The 16,267-nt window shown below is 32.0% G+C and overlaps 1 pseudogene; it reads right to left on the reverse strand.

Moving 5' to 3' along the window:
• Positions 1–1,116: 1,116 nt before the first annotated feature.
• Positions 1,117–5,272, reverse strand: LOC107961075 (TORTIFOLIA1-like protein 1; annotated as a pseudogene).
• Positions 5,273–16,267: the final 10,995 nt, after the last annotated feature.

Here is a 16,267-nt window from a genome sequence, read left to right on the forward strand (position 1 = left end):
GGTTTGAAACTTGAAATGTTATAAACTAATACTAAAGTGAGAAATGACCTAACTGAAAATTGTTGAAAGGGCAAGGAGTGTAATTTTACCTAAGTGTATAGTGACTCAAAATAAAAATTTTAGAGATTTATAAGGGGCAAAAAAGTTATTCTCAAAATTTGGATGTTCATGAAATTGAGAAATGATATATAAAAAGGACAAATATTGTCGTAAAAGAGATCATTAGGGCACGTTTGGTTCGCTGTATTGGATTAGAGGCGTATTGGATTAGAGGTGTATTGGGATTAGAGGTGTATTGGATTAGAGGTGTAATAGCTAATCCACTGTTTGGTTGAATGTAATGGAATAGAGGCGTAATAGTAATCTTGTGTTTGGTTGAATGGAATAGAGGTGTAATAGCATAATAGAAAAAACTAAAATGACTAGAATACCCTTAGCATAAATTTGTTTTGGTAAATAATTATTGTTATTGTTATTTAAATTATAATAAGATTTTTATTATCAATAATAAATAATTTAATCATATTTAAACATAATTATTATTAAATATATTTTAATTAAAATATATAATTTAATAAAATTCTTAATAATTAATATTCTTATATTAATTTACTGAAATCATAATATATGATACTGTAAAATATAAATTAACATAATTATTATTAAATATATTTTAATTAAACTATATAATTTAAAAAATTCTTAATAATTAATGTTCTTATATTAATTTACTCAAATCATAATATATGATACTGTAAAATATAAATTAACATAATTATTATTAAATATATTTTAATTAAACTATATAATTTAAAAAAATTCTTAATAATTAATGTTCTTATATTAATTTACTCAAATCATAATATATGATACTGTAAAATATAAATTAACATAATTATTATTAAATATATTTTAATTAAACTATATAATTTAAAAAAATTCTTAATAATTAATATTCTTATATTAATTTACTCAAATCATAATATATGATACTGTAAATATAAATTAACATAATTATTATTAAATATATTTTAATTAAACTATATAATTTAAAAAATTCTTAATAATTAATGTTCTTATATTAATTTACTCAAATCATAATATATGATACTGTTGATGCTAGTTTTGCATAGATGGTATAATAGACGTACATTTACATTTATATCAGAGGCCACTATCTTACATGATATACAAAAATGTATAAGTGGCCTCAACCATTGATGCTAGTTTTCTTTCACTTCAAATTTACATCATGTAAAATATATGCGCCGAACCAGAGTAACATAATCATGAAGTTTGCAAGAACAACACAGGATTCCAAAACCAAAACCAGCAGATTTACTTATCAAACTGTTGCAGCTCAATTTTCCAGGCAGATGCCAATTGTAATAGAAGTTGATCAGGTACTGCGCCTTCCCAATTCTCTGGTGGGTCCATCGTGGAAGCTGCTTCATGTAAATTCAACAGAAGCTCTTTCTTCAACTCCATCGTTATACCCAATGCATCATGTCCGTTTTCTATCACCACTTTGACCAGCTGAATAATTACAGGAATTTTTTTTTAATAGTAAACTTATAAAAGAAAATGTCTAAATAGAGCAGCTTGAAGTAAATGGCTCAAAGATGAAGAACCCATACCTGTTGAATCCAGGATAGACAAATATCAAACAAATCTTGCTCCATAAGAAATTGCACAATAGCGTGCAAGGCTTCATTTGCTATCTCATTTGACAGTTGATCAACCATAGGGCCTGATCTATCCATCAGCTTTATAAGCAAGAGATCATCCCCTGTAGAGAGAACTTCTGCATAGGCAGAGTCCATATCACCTACTTGAAGGGCATGCATTGCATTGCTCCAAGAAGTCCAGACAGGATCTCGCTCCGGTCCAACATTATCATCGCCAACAGCTTCAGCAGTCAATTCAGGAACACGTCCTGATTGAGATGCTACACTATCCTCCCCAACTACACGAATTGCTTCCAAGGTAGCTTCATCTTTTGATGCTTGCCATACACTTCTAGCAGAAGGTCCTTCACCAAGCCTCGCAGGCAATTAACATTTATCCCAACCTCTCCTGCCACCAAGCTGATCACTCTCATGTTCCGATTTGGGAGATCTACTATCCCGGCTACTGCTAGCTGGAGCTCTTCTTGATACAACTTGCCCATTTCTGGAAGCACCAAATGCAGGGAAATCCCAACCATCAGGCATTTCAGATCTCCAAGAAGGTCCCCTCCCCCTCACACCTGGAACAATTCCATCTGATTGGGCAAATCTTTCAACAAATGGAATTTGCCCATTGAACTTGGAACCGTAGTCAGAAAAACCATTATACTTCCCTAAATGTCTATTATAAGGTCCTTCAAATGCTGCCGTGAAGTTACCACCTCTCCTGCTTGATGATATTGATCAGACTCTTCTCACACCACTCAATCTCATCCTCAATCTCATCCTGCCGTGAAGTTGTTTCCCACACCACTCAATCTCATCCTTCTCACACCTCTCCTGCCGTGAAGTTGTTTCCCACACCACTCAATCTCATCCTCGTGTCTGAACCATTTGGATCAGACTCTTCTTCACTCTTCAAGTTAGAAGAATTAAGATATCTTCGAGGAACAACTACTTCAACTGGCAAATCATCAGAACCCCTTGTTTCGAGTTTCTGAAAGAATTCAGGATTCAACTCTCTGTCTGTTAATGCAGGTGATTTCTTCTTTAAAATTACAACTGCTTTGTCAATAATGCTTCCACCTTTGCCTTCAGAAACAGAATCTGAAGTCTGTGTTTTTTTATCACCCGCACTTGGATCTTTGGAGCCATTCTTTTCTGATGATTCAGCTGACTGAGCATTGTCACCATCTACAGCATTGAAACAAGTTTAATCCAATAAGATGAATGACCTATACATCAGAAGGACAACCCGTAACACTTAACTGACACACTTACCATGAGACAAGGCTTTCAGGTCATCTGCAGCTCCATCTTCCCCTTTTCCTGCAATCTTCTTCCATAATTGCAATGCTTCTGTCATGCTATCTCTCACAGGTTTCATCTGGTTCACCAATGATTAAACGTTACAATAGAATAAAATTTCCATGAGGCAGTGTTGAGTAATGTAAATCTGTCATATCTGCACCATTAGAAGAGATGATAGTGAAAGGACTTCAATCCTAACCTTGCTTAATCATAATGTGCTAGCTGAAAGTCCCTTGAAAACCAATTTAGAAAGCATGGATGCATACAGTCCAAACCCACATTTTCTATTAGTCTAAATTCTGTCACACAATTAACCCTAGGATTTCTAATTATATCAAGTTCCTACAAAAAAAAGGAAATCTATGTGGAGGATATACATGTTTTCCCGAAGCAAAGTGACCAGATCAACACATGTAATGAAGAAAAGAAAGTACATGGTCTGGCACCAGTCATGTCCAAAATATGTATCAAAATTTCACAATGAAATCATACACAAGGCATTGATGTAAAAGTAATATACTTATATATAAGTATGTATGCATGCATGCAAGAAAAATGACTCCAAAAAGCTACCCTATCAAAGCGACAACCCTCAAGTATGGTTATTGTCGAAGATGCTCTATCTGCAATCAAGTTGCTTGAATGCAGTGCCAATGCACTTAAAGAATCTGCAGCTGCCTTTCTCGTCGCCCAATCTGTGCTCCCAAGGCATTCGTGGATGCTTAGCTGCAATGCTTCCAAGCTCTGAGGTGCAATTGCTTCCACCTACATGGTCATCATAAATTTACAGAACTTCAATTTTCTTTTCCTATTTTTTGACCAAAAAAACATATTGTTCCTATTTGTGGAATTTTCCATATCTATTCCCCACCTAGCTACCTAATTCACATGATCAAATAAAACAAGATCTACAATACCAGCCAAAAAAAACAAGCACAAAGTAAACAATAAAGAAACTACAAGATATTCATTTACGATGATACTTGACATCCACAAAACCAACAACATAAATCATCAATATCCTTATGAATCAAACACAAAACAACTGCAATACACAAACCTGTGACAAACTTGCCACTATTGGAAAAAGGGAAGCCTTGGCCATAAAATTCTGGTTATTCAACAGCTTGCAGATCCTTGGACACAGTTTCTGAAAAGCAGGCAAAGGAGGATCAGATGCACATTCCACCATCTTAGCCATACACGTTGATGCACCAGATTGTACCCCTTTGTTCTGCTCCCCCATTGCTTCAAACAACGGCTTTACAAACAATCCCACCATATTCCCCCCACTCTCCCCTTTCAAATACTGCCCTGAAAGTGCCCCTATTGAATCGCGGCAAGCATCTTTCACCCCAGAATCAGCATCTTTCAGCCTTTTAACAATGTGGGCAACGATTTTAGTCAAATGGGAAGCTGCCAATTCACCATGGCAATTACATAGCACTGAAAGTAACCTCAAAGATTCTTTCTTCACAGCTTGTTTTAGATCATTTGAAGAATCAAAAAGGCAATTGAGTAACATGGGAAATGATTCGGGAGACAGAGTTTGGATGGTCTTTTCAAGTTCTTCAACAGCAATTTGGTAAGTATCACGGTCAGAGAGCTTGGAAAGTGAGGTTAAAATCCTTTGCTTTAGCTCTACCATTGCAAGGTGAGATGACACTGAAGAAGGTTTAACAGGGTTTGAAGGAGGAGCTAAAGTTGAAACCTTTGAAGGTTTTTTTCCTGAGATCTAAAGAGAGTGAAGAAAAAAAGAAATTATTTTTTTTCCTGGATTCGAGATTTGGCGAAAAAGGGGATAAAAGGGATCATTCAACAGACAACTGTGAAGGATACAAGATAGAATCAAAATGCAGGAGAATTCAAAATTTATCCCAAAAAACCCTAATTTCAACAGACAAAACCCACCATAGTTGAAGAACACAATTCTGTTTTTTGTCGACAAAACAATCATGAGAAAGAAAATTAAAAATCCAAATTAAGTAAAAAAAGAAAAGAAACACTTGCCGCTTCTGTTGATGTTGGCGAAAGATGCCAAGATGCCAAGATGAAAGTCGGCGAAAGATCTGAGCGGGTGGAGGTTTGGTTCACTGGCAACTTCTGTTGATGTTGGGAGGGAGAGGGAGAGAGTGGGGGTGGAGATCGATTTCGGCTGGGAAGGGTAAAACAGACACCGATTAGCTGATCCTTGCTTTTGGAAGGGATTGGGAATCGGTGTTAAAGCAGAGAAAATATGGATTACATCCGTAACGTAATAGGAGTGTATTAAGGCAATACACTGAACCAAACATGAGTTTATGTGGGGCCCACCGATTAGGGGTGTATTGGCATAGCCAATACATCCAACCAAACATGCTCTTAAGTTTTTATGGGAAATAGAGAACAAATCTTAGTTATTGACTACAAGATAATGGACAGATTTTATTATTATTGTATTATAATATTTTATATTATATCATTATTAAATCATTAAAGATATTTTAACAAAAGAATATGGAAAATTTCTCCATAACTCTTCTTCTCTTTCACATCATCACCATTTTGGAGAAAAGTGATTTTTTTTCTTTCTTGGAATTTAGTCCCCAACACCATTAAAGAACTTTCAAAGTAAAAAATCATCAAATTTTCATGAAAATCTTTAGTAAACTCAAGTTACCCACAACCTAGAAAGCTTAGTTTTTAAGTTGAAAGGGTGTGTTCATGCTTGAGAAGAGAAAAATAAAACTATGGTAGTGTGAGAAACTAAGGTTCAAAGTAAGAGTTTCATGATTTAGAAATAGTATCATGTTTATTTCAATTAGTTGAGCATGAAAGTGTTATTAGACACGTACTTTGATTATTCAAATATTTTGCTATTGATATGCAATGAAGACAAAGACAAAAAAATTGATAAAGGGGAGTTGAGAAAGGGATTAAGTGACTAAAGAATGAAGGAAGGTAGAAAAAAAATTATAGCCAAGTGAATATATGTAAGTACTTCTTTAATTTTCTCTTACCTAACTAAATTATTAAGTGAAATTATGCTAAAATGATTATGATTAATAATAATTTAATATAAAAATTAAGTGATAATCTCATGAAGTTGATAAGTGGAAGTGATAATGATAAGTGAAAAAAATGGATAATGTGTTTGTATATATGAACTTATGGAATAAATTGTGAAATTTGGAAAAATACTATAGGAATAAGAAAGTGTGGAAGGTAGACTATAATTGGAAGATAAATTAAGTTTATATTAATGATAATGCTCAAGTTAACAAGTTTTGAATTTGTAGGATGTAGGTAGCATGCCATTAGGAATAATATAGTGTGCTAGTGAATTTAGTACTTCGGTTCTCATGCTTTTAACATTTTTAGTGTTCCTGTGAATCTGACATTATTGTCCTTATGCATTACGTAATTACATTTCGTATATCCTAGTTGTTCAATCGAGTCTACTATGGGGTAAGTGCGTCGTACAAGAATAGTAAGTGAAAATGGAATAATTGGCATGTTGTAATTATAATTTTTATCTTTAGTTAAATCTATATCTTTTTTGTTGATCATGTTCATATATTTATATAATTGAGCTTAAAAATGTAAGATTGAATGTTTGAGTACTTACTAAGTTATTCACGAGCTTAACGAGTTGCATTCTAACGTATAGGTAAAGGATCGTTTTGAGGATATCTTTTGGAGTTGTCATTTTCATTCGCATCTCATCACTGAAGAACTTGAAGAGTATGAATTTCTATATCTTGGTATTAATATGGCATGTACATGTTTGAACCATTTGTATGTATATAATAATCTAGTTTGGTGGTTTCGAAATCATGCCATGCATGTTTGATATCATTTTGTACATTGTGAAATTGATACTTTTGATGGGAACATTTAGTTTTATAAAGTTTAGATATAATTTGGTGCATTTTAAAGTTTCCAACAAGAGATTAAAGTTTTGGGAGTGTGTGGAATATAATGTTTCTTGCATTTGCATTTTCAATAATTGGCACCGTGACATTGAGCTAGGGACGTCGCGACTTGAGTTGTCAATGTCATGACATGACATACTATTCGATAAAGTAGAAACTTTTTTTCCATTTCACCTAATACAAGCTTGTATAATATCTAAATATAGTCAAATCGCATAGAAAGACTGAAAATGGATTTAAATACTTCAAATGATTGTAATACAGTTATTATTAAGTTAAGTTGGATCAATGTGACATCCCTAATTCGAGTTATCGATTCGATTAAGGTAAAAGGTGTTATAAGGAACAACCGTAAATCTTAAATGTGAATAGTAAAATATACATAAAAAATTAAAATATATATATAAAAAACCGTATAAATTATAACATTTATAAATAAGTATTAAAAATTATAAAAAAACTAGAAATTATAAAAAATTATGATTGGGTTTAATCGATCATCTCAATGTTATGCCCGGGACAAGTATCGAAGCCATAGCTAACAAAACATATATGTTTAGGTATGGTTTTGAAACTTGGTTTCAACTGCAGGATTTGACAGCACCCTTGTGATTTTATTCTAAGGGCATATCCATATTGTGTGTTTTATTTTAAATTTGAGTAATTCAGGTAGATCAGTGAGGTTTTGGGATGTTTGGGTGCTCTCATGGCTTTAAAAGATGTTACTCAAATCAATCCACGCCAGTGTTGTTTATTATTTGATATCTTCAGTTTGGCTTTCAATACACAATCGCCTAGTAGATCAAGCTGAACCTTAAACTGTATGAAAAGAACACCAAATGGAACACCCTCAAACATCCATCTTCAAAGAAGGTGAAGCACTTTATGTCAGTTTATAAAATCGAAGAAGCCACCGAGAACATTGCTCAGTCTCGAGAGATTGGAGAAGGTAGTTTATAAGCGTTTTCTTGATCATACTCTACTTGCGGTCAAGGTTTTACCTCCAGATGCTGCACAAGGAAGGTTACTGTTCTTGCAACAGGTAAGCAACTAATGCAATTTTGTAGGTTCAAACAAAATCATTCGTAATCTATTGATAATATTCCAACAACTAACAAAGCACTGTTAAAGTGCCAAAATTGGTTGGAATTGTTTCCAGAAGTGATTCTCTACAATCTATAGGATGTTGATTAAAGAGTAAACAAGCTTCAACACCAGTTTATCCATCTTATTAAACTACTGTAAAGATTATACTAAATGCCTACCATCTTAAACAATGTTGACTAATTTTTAGAAATAATTATCTTCCTAAATGTCAAGGGTATATTAATACTTCAAAACTAATCATTGGTGAATATTAAAAAGAAGAAATTTAAACTTTCAGAGTTAGAAAAATTGTTGCTTTTCTGTTTGTATATTAAGAAAAAGAAGAGAAAATATGGAAGAAAGAAAAATACCCAGATAAAAGCTTGGTGGCGCTTGACCAGCAAGGTGTTCATCACTGAAGGCGATGAGACTCGCAACGTTGCAACTCGGGCTGCTATGGAAGAAGAAGACCGTAAGGCAGAATCAAGTTTCAGTTGTGTTTAGGTAAAGTGGTATGGTTTTGAAATTAATGGCAAAATTTTGAAATTATAAAAGTTACAAGTATGGTCTTGAAATTATAATTTTTTATTTTTCCTACACATTTTTAAATATTTTTATAATTTTTTTAAAACAACTAGTTATCGCACTTTCTTAAATGTTAGAACTGAAGAAAGATGTTAAAACTCAAAGACTGATGGCAATATTTTTAAGTTAAACCAACAGTCACAATTAAAATTACAAATGATGCAGAAACTCAAACATCTTTAAATAATTTGTAAAGGAAAAAAAAGTGATAGATAAATAATTTATCCTATGGAAACTTTAATTAACTTGGATTAAAAATGTTAATAATTTGACGGATTCTCTATTATATCTTAAAAGATCGTAATTCTTTAAAAGATTTGAAGACAACGGTGAAAAACTAAACGTCGATAATGACAATAAATCGCAAAGAAAGAGATAAAATAGAACACAGAATTTGATGTGAAAATCTTTTCGGGAAAAAACCACGGGCAGAGAAGAAGAAAATTCACTATGTCGAATTCAAATGATATAAGAGGAGAGACAATTACGTATATTTATAGGTTTAAAAACATTATTCTAATCAAAGTCAAATAGAAGTAATGCAGTAAGATTAAAATACCTTATTCTAATCAATATCAAATAGAAGAAATAAACTTCTATACGGATTTTACTTGTGCAGTACCGTAACTATCTTGCCGCTTGTATTTTATTTTTAACAGGAATTTGGGTCACACAACTCCTAACAACAACAATCTCAAAAATTAAATAACAAAAAAATCACTAAGCTCTCAAATTATTATTTTTTACTCAAAGTTAAAACAAAACTTTAACTTTATTCGATTTTGTCAAATTACTAGTTGAGCCTTTTTTTCAGGTAGTTACATAATAAAGTTTAAAACAAATATAAACTTCTAAAACTATTTAAATATTTAATCTCTTAATAAAATTCTAACATAAAACTCTAAAACTTAGACATAAAAAATAACAATTGGTTTATAAGTGAATGATTTTGAGAAAACACTTAGAGAAAACGATTTAGACTTTCTATATAATATTGCAACATTATTTTGATTATAACTTGAGCTACAAAACTCTAACTTCGGCCTATAATAGACCGCTTCAAATGAAATTAAAAGATCTAATAGAAATTATTTTCAACTCAAGCCCCCCAAATGTGGGAAGATGTCTAAAAAGGGCCTAGGAGTTTGAGCGAAAATCTACCAATAAATCTACAAAAATCCTTTGTTTAATTAATAACACTCTTTTATTTTCTCCATTATGTGAATTTTGCCCTATAAATAGACACTATTAGGTTAATAGCAGCAAAACTAAACATAACCAACTTGGTGTTACTTTTTGTTTTCTTTTCTTTATGAGTTCCTAAACTCTTCTTTTCTAGTCAAAGCGATTTTGACGTTGTGATTCTAAAAGTTTGTGAGATTTAATTGCTTTTCATCTTTTCTTTGCTATTTATTATTTGCATGTATTTTATTTTAACTAAAAATATTCAAGTTTTTTGAATATTAGTATCATATTCAATTGCTTAGAATATTTATATTGTCAATTAGAATAATTAAATCAGTAATTGTTTAATTGATTTTAATTCTTGTGACGAATATAGCATGACTAGGTATAATCTACGTATGCAATTCATATTATGTGGACATGTGATCTAATCTAAACAAACCTCACTTGTGTGTGTTTGTTGATTAGAATTATGTGTCTCCTGTTCTTAATGTTATCGGTAAGCTAATTCCTAAGTGTGAAGTTATAGGTTGTTTATTAATAAGGGAAATAATTTCAATGAGCTTCCTCTTAGTTAACGACAAGGTAAGAAGAGATTAGTTGATAGGTGCAAGGTTAGCAACTATAGCTAATTTATTAAAGAACACTGAAATTATCTTTGCATCGATGATCAAAGTCTTAAATCAAACCTAAGATTTTACCTTTGACTAAATCTTCATCTTATTATTTTTTTCTTATATTTGATCTTGTTATAGTTTTAAGTTAGTTCTTTTTTTTAATATTCAACACCTCCTTAATTATATTTTACTTGTTTTATTTAAAGAAATAAATTTATAAATATTCTCTGTGAGATTTTGACACCCATGAAATTTTAGTATTGTTGCTGAAGATTGGTGTCAATAATTTCATTTCTTTTTAATTAGGGGTGAGCATTCGATCGAATCGAATCGAATCGAAAATTTTCGAGTTAATCGAGTTTTCGAATCTCATTTTATCATCCTAACTTTATTTGAAGTTTTCTCGAATCGAGTCGAGTGAGATGGAATTCGAATCGAATATATTTGTTTGAGTTAATTTTTTTTTTAAAAATTTGGGTCCTTGTAACCATTGTCACCCATCGTAATAAAATTTGTCCACCTTAATCAAATTTTTTATTAACTTTCATCACTTCATAATTTATTTATTAATTTTTTATATACTGGTTAGCTTCTTTGCTTGCTTTGTTGTTTCAATTATCTTCAGATTCTTGTCACTATGTATTTTAGAATTAAAAAATATATTAAATGTAAAAATATGATTTTTTTAATAAAATTTATTTTAAAAATAAAATGTGAAATTGATACCAATATAAAATTTTAACACGAATATTTTATGGCATAATTAAGAATTCAATTTTAATATAAATATTCAATATGACTAAACAATTTAATAATATAAATAATATAAAATGTGAAATTTAATTTAATAATATAAATAGTAGATATAAATAAAATTATTACTATTTATGTTTAGTGATTTTTTTGGATAATTTTGATTTTTTATTTGAGAGTAAAGGGTGAGAAGTAAAAGTTTAGGGGAAAAATAAAAAGTTTTGGGGAATAAAAGTTTGAGGGAAAGTAAATAGGGGGGAGTAAAATTTTGGAGGGAAAATATTTAAAAAAAAATTGGAGGGGGAGGGTTTGGGATAGATGGGAGGTGGGATGGAAAGGGAATAAAAGTTTTAGGGGAAAAGTGGGAGGGAGTAAAAATTTTGGGGGAAAATAAAAGGTTTTGAGGGTTTTTGGGAGTAAAATTTTGAGAAAAAATAAATGGGAGAGTAAAATGTTGGTGGGAAATGGATTTTGGGTAGATTGGGGGGTTGGGAGGGGAGGGGAGTAGAAGTTTTGGGGGGAAAGTGGGAAGGAGTAAAAGTTTTGAGGGAAAAGTAAAAAGGTTTGGGAGTTTGGGGTAAAAATGTAAAATATTATAGTTTGGTATTCGAATTATTCGAATTATTCGAGTTATTCGAATTCGAAAACTCAACTCGATTCGAACTCGAAATTCGAAAAATAAATTCGAGTTTATTCGAATAACTCGATTAACTCGAATAACTCGATTCGTTTAACTCGAAATTCGAATTTTTTTCGATTTTTTCGAGTCGAATCGAGTTTTGCTCACCCCTATTTTTAATATCCTTAGCCTTTGGTCATGGCTGCATATTCACAACACTTCGAATTTAGACAAAGCAGCACAAGAAGAATGGATAAGGTAAATGTTTATTTTCTTGATAATCCTATTTCTAAACTAATCTCTCTTGTTCAACAATTGGTTGTAGGAAATTCTCAACAAGTGAAAGCTTGTGGGATTTATGTTGATTATGGTTATTATACTAATATGTGTCCCACATTTCAAGAAGATCTGTATGAGCGTGCCATTGAAATTAGAGGATTTCTTGGTTGGCCACTATGGAGATATGATCCCTATGCCAACACTTATAATCATGGATGGATGGATAATCTAGATTTTGGTTATGAACTAAGGTTGAATGCTCCAATGCAACCATCGTCTTTTAAGCAAGCTATGTCTCTTAAGGATGTTGTTAAATCACTTGTTACAAACACAATAATTTCAACAGAAGACAAGGTAATTTCAATAGGAGGCAAGAGTGAGCATTCAGAACTTAGAGAGGCAGGTCAGTCAACCGGTGACTATAGAGAGTATATTAAAATCTCAAGAAAGCATTAAAAAAGAGGTGGTTGCTCCCAAGGAATCAACTAACTAACCTAATATCGATGAACCAAAGTTGTTTGTGATGAAACCTCTTTTCCTAGAAGATTTGTCGAATCTAAAGAGGAAGAGGAGGAAATTCTTGAGAATTTTCGCAAAGTCGAAGAGCAAATAGAAAATACAATCATGAAGGAAGAGGTTAAGGATAACATAATAGTGTAAGATGATAGCTATTTGTTGAGTCTATACATATTGATTTTATCTTTGCTCCAAATAGCTTTGAGCCTAACGAAAAACTAAGAGTGCTAGAATTTCTCCCACCAATTTTTTTTGTTTTAATGCTCGATTCACTTTTAATAATTTTACACTTTCTACGGGTTATGTTAAACAACCACCATCCCTTCAACCCAATCATGTAATTTTATTATATTGGAATTATAATTGAGTGTGAGAATGATTGGTTAAAAAATGGAGAAGGGGAATCAATGCTTCAAAATTTTCTCGACTTTAAATTTGTGCTTAATGTTAGACTTTACTAAATCAATGTATTATTAGAACATTTCTAGAGTGAAATAACATTTAAGAACGTCTAGATAAACAAAAGTGTTGACGGAGAGACATCTTTGTAGTTAAGTATTTTTCATTTTTCATTTTTATGTAGTTTTTTTAGGTTGCATGCCGCGTTTAATTTTAGACCTATTGCATCTTTTATTTGTTTATTATGGTTTATGTTGGAATCATTTCACTTTAAATTTTTTGAAGTGTTTTTTCTTTGTATAAGACCAAACAAGAGGAGCAAAGCAATCATTAAACAAAGCCTCCAGACAGAGTTGGTAAAATAGTTGCGAAGCTAAAAGACAAATTTTCGATCCAAAAGAAGATAATTAAATTAAAAAAATTTAGATCCTATTCAAGTTACGTTGCAAGTTGGCTGATGTTCCAAACTTGAACGCAAATGAATTTACCTCTCTTAAGTTAGTATTAAAAATGATACATATGAATAACTATACTTAAACTAAATTAAATGTATACAATTCCCGCATTTGGTGGGAAATAAACTAGATGAAATAAAGATTGAAAACAACACATGATTTACTTATAGCAAATCACAAACTTGGAATCTTAAAGTTCCTTCGGCCTTATCCTTGTTATTGAGATAAAGACTCCTTGTTTGTAAGTTTATTTTATAAATTTGTTAGTAATTATAATTATTTTTTATTTTCACTTGTATTTTTTGTTTCTTTTTTAATATTTTTATGAAAATACATGTTAAAATTATAAATTTTAATTTAATTACATATATTAACATTGAGATAAATTTATTTTTTATTTTTATATTTTAATCAATTTCTTTTACATTAAAACAATCTAAATAATAATAAATAAATATTTTTTCCTAATAATAATTTAATAAATTCATCTAAAAGTTAATATATAATTGAATCAAATATAATTTAATATACTTTATTTTAATTAAATTCAAACATAATTTTTATAAAAATTCAAATTTATTTAATTTTGTAGTACTTTAGTTTTTTTTTCATATATATGGAATAGGAAAATTTTTATGAAAATAGATGAGATAGGAAATTATTTATTGAAATAAATGGATCATACAGTAGAGATGGTGAAGTCGACAGGTGGAACCGGCTTCAAAGCGGAAATCTCCGGGAACCAACGTTTGGAGGTGCCAACTTCTCCTCATCATCCTTTTCTTTTTTTCAATTTTTATGCTTCCTGAGAAGTTTCAGTTCACATGCATTTTAACGCGATTGACTAATGACTCACTATGTTGAAGGTGGAGATTATAACTTCGATTCTTTGAAGTAATTGGAAGTGATGCTGAAATTGGTTCAAAGCTCCAGCAAAGACGTTAAGAAACCACATGTGGCAAGAGATGAAATCTTTGCCGAGTAAATTGTAGTGATCATAAGGGCAAAGCCGCCACCAAATCTGACGGTGCATCTTCCGATCGTTAGGATGGCGTAGTTTTAGGCATGGCCTAATAAAATTATGCCAGTCAAGAAATTTATCGAGGCTAAAGTGATCATATAACGGCGTACAATCTAATTAGATGTTCTTCCTGCTGCTAAAGAATCAAGCAGAGCGCATACATTAAGAATTTCCACCCGCACTTCAACTTGGACATCACTTATTTTCAAATCCTCTTTTATAAAAAATAATAATAATAATCATTGCTCCACTCTCGGCAGTGGAAATCTAAAAGTACTATTAATTTTGAGTTTTTATTTTTGTACTTTCTTAAATGAAGTTTTTCTGAATATATATATATATATATCTCGAACCACAATGTTAATTGCCCAGTAAAATATAACATGCAAAGATTAAACATCTATGCAACTTGAAGAACAATCACTTGAAGAACACCCATAACATTTTAAAAATGCTTCCTCATTAGACATTTTGTTTCAGTTCTCATACAACTCAAGCCCACTTTTCCCCAGAACCACCCCTATTAATATTCAGCTCATTTCACAACTTCTCTAACCGATCTTCTAGTAGTTATGCATACACCTTTTCATGGGAAGAAAAATTAATCTAAATTACCATTCAAATATAAGTACTTGTTACAGTAGCTGCTATTACATACCCAATGCTCGATTACCTGATTGGGTCTTGACCCATACTTTTCGCGGTTCAGACTTTAAGTTCACATATGAGGTGTTCTCACCCTTCTATGAAACCACATGATGTGGGTTCACACTACCATGTAGGCGAACTCACATCTAGAAAACACATGTTAACCCTAGAGTAGGGTATTTGTCGGCATGCATGGGGACTTACCTACAACATCACATCCATGAACAATAATCATATCATATAAATACACAATTTAACCCATCTGAAGGGAAAAACACTAAAAAACACTCAACAATTTGGTGCGATGAGCTTGGACAGGCTTCCAATCTTCAAATAACTTGAAAACCAAGATGACTCACCCCAACGAGAATTTCCTCACCAATTTTCCATCAAGCTAGGCAGGAGGTTCTGGCACTAGCAATCAACCCAGTGAAGTAGACCTTTTTGCTGGTTGGTTCGCTAGCCAACCAGAGAATTTGGGTAATTCAGGCCATGCAGGTGCCTCCAATTCTTTCGATCTCAATACTCCCTCTGGTCAGGGACCATCATTTCCCTCTTATCAGGGAGCATCGCCACAACAATTTTTTGGTTTGTAGGAGTAGTTAAGGATGATGAAGGAATAGACGGGTCAACAAAGTGTTACATTTGAACAACAACAAGTGTTTCAGAAGGAGTTGCTAAGACAGAACGAGGAGTTGAGGAGGAAGATGCAGTTTGACAATTCTGATCTTCAAGATCATGTCACGCCTATCCAGGAAGATGTTGTGGGGGCACATGCAAAGCCATGACAAAACAAAATGGATGCTTTGTATAGAACGTACGATTATTACTTCATGATGTGTAAGATATAGACTGATTCTTTTGTTCTAACAACCTATTGTCTCCTAAAGTAGCAGCTGTGAGCCTACCAACTGAGTTTAAAGTTCCAAAACAAAATGTTTAAAGGTAGGAGGGATCCTCGAGCACACCTTATGCAGTACAATGATTATATGAATGTGTTGGGGCCTTCTGATACAGTAAAATGTAAAACTTTTTCAATGAATCTTAGAGGAAATGATAAAGATTGATACTTATCTTTACCACAGGGCTCCATTCAAAGCTTCTCGCAGTTGGGTCAGATGTTCTTGGGAAGATTGTGAGCTCATAGGAGAATAATGAGCACTCTTATTGGTTTAATGTCAGTGAAATAGAGGGATGGAAAATATTTGCAAG

The sequence above is a fragment of the Gossypium hirsutum genome, chromosome D03 (genome assembly GCF_007990345.1).
Source record: "Gossypium hirsutum isolate 1008001.06 chromosome D03, Gossypium_hirsutum_v2.1, whole genome shotgun sequence".
In the NCBI taxonomy this organism is placed as follows: Eukaryota; Viridiplantae; Streptophyta; class Magnoliopsida; order Malvales; family Malvaceae; genus Gossypium; species Gossypium hirsutum.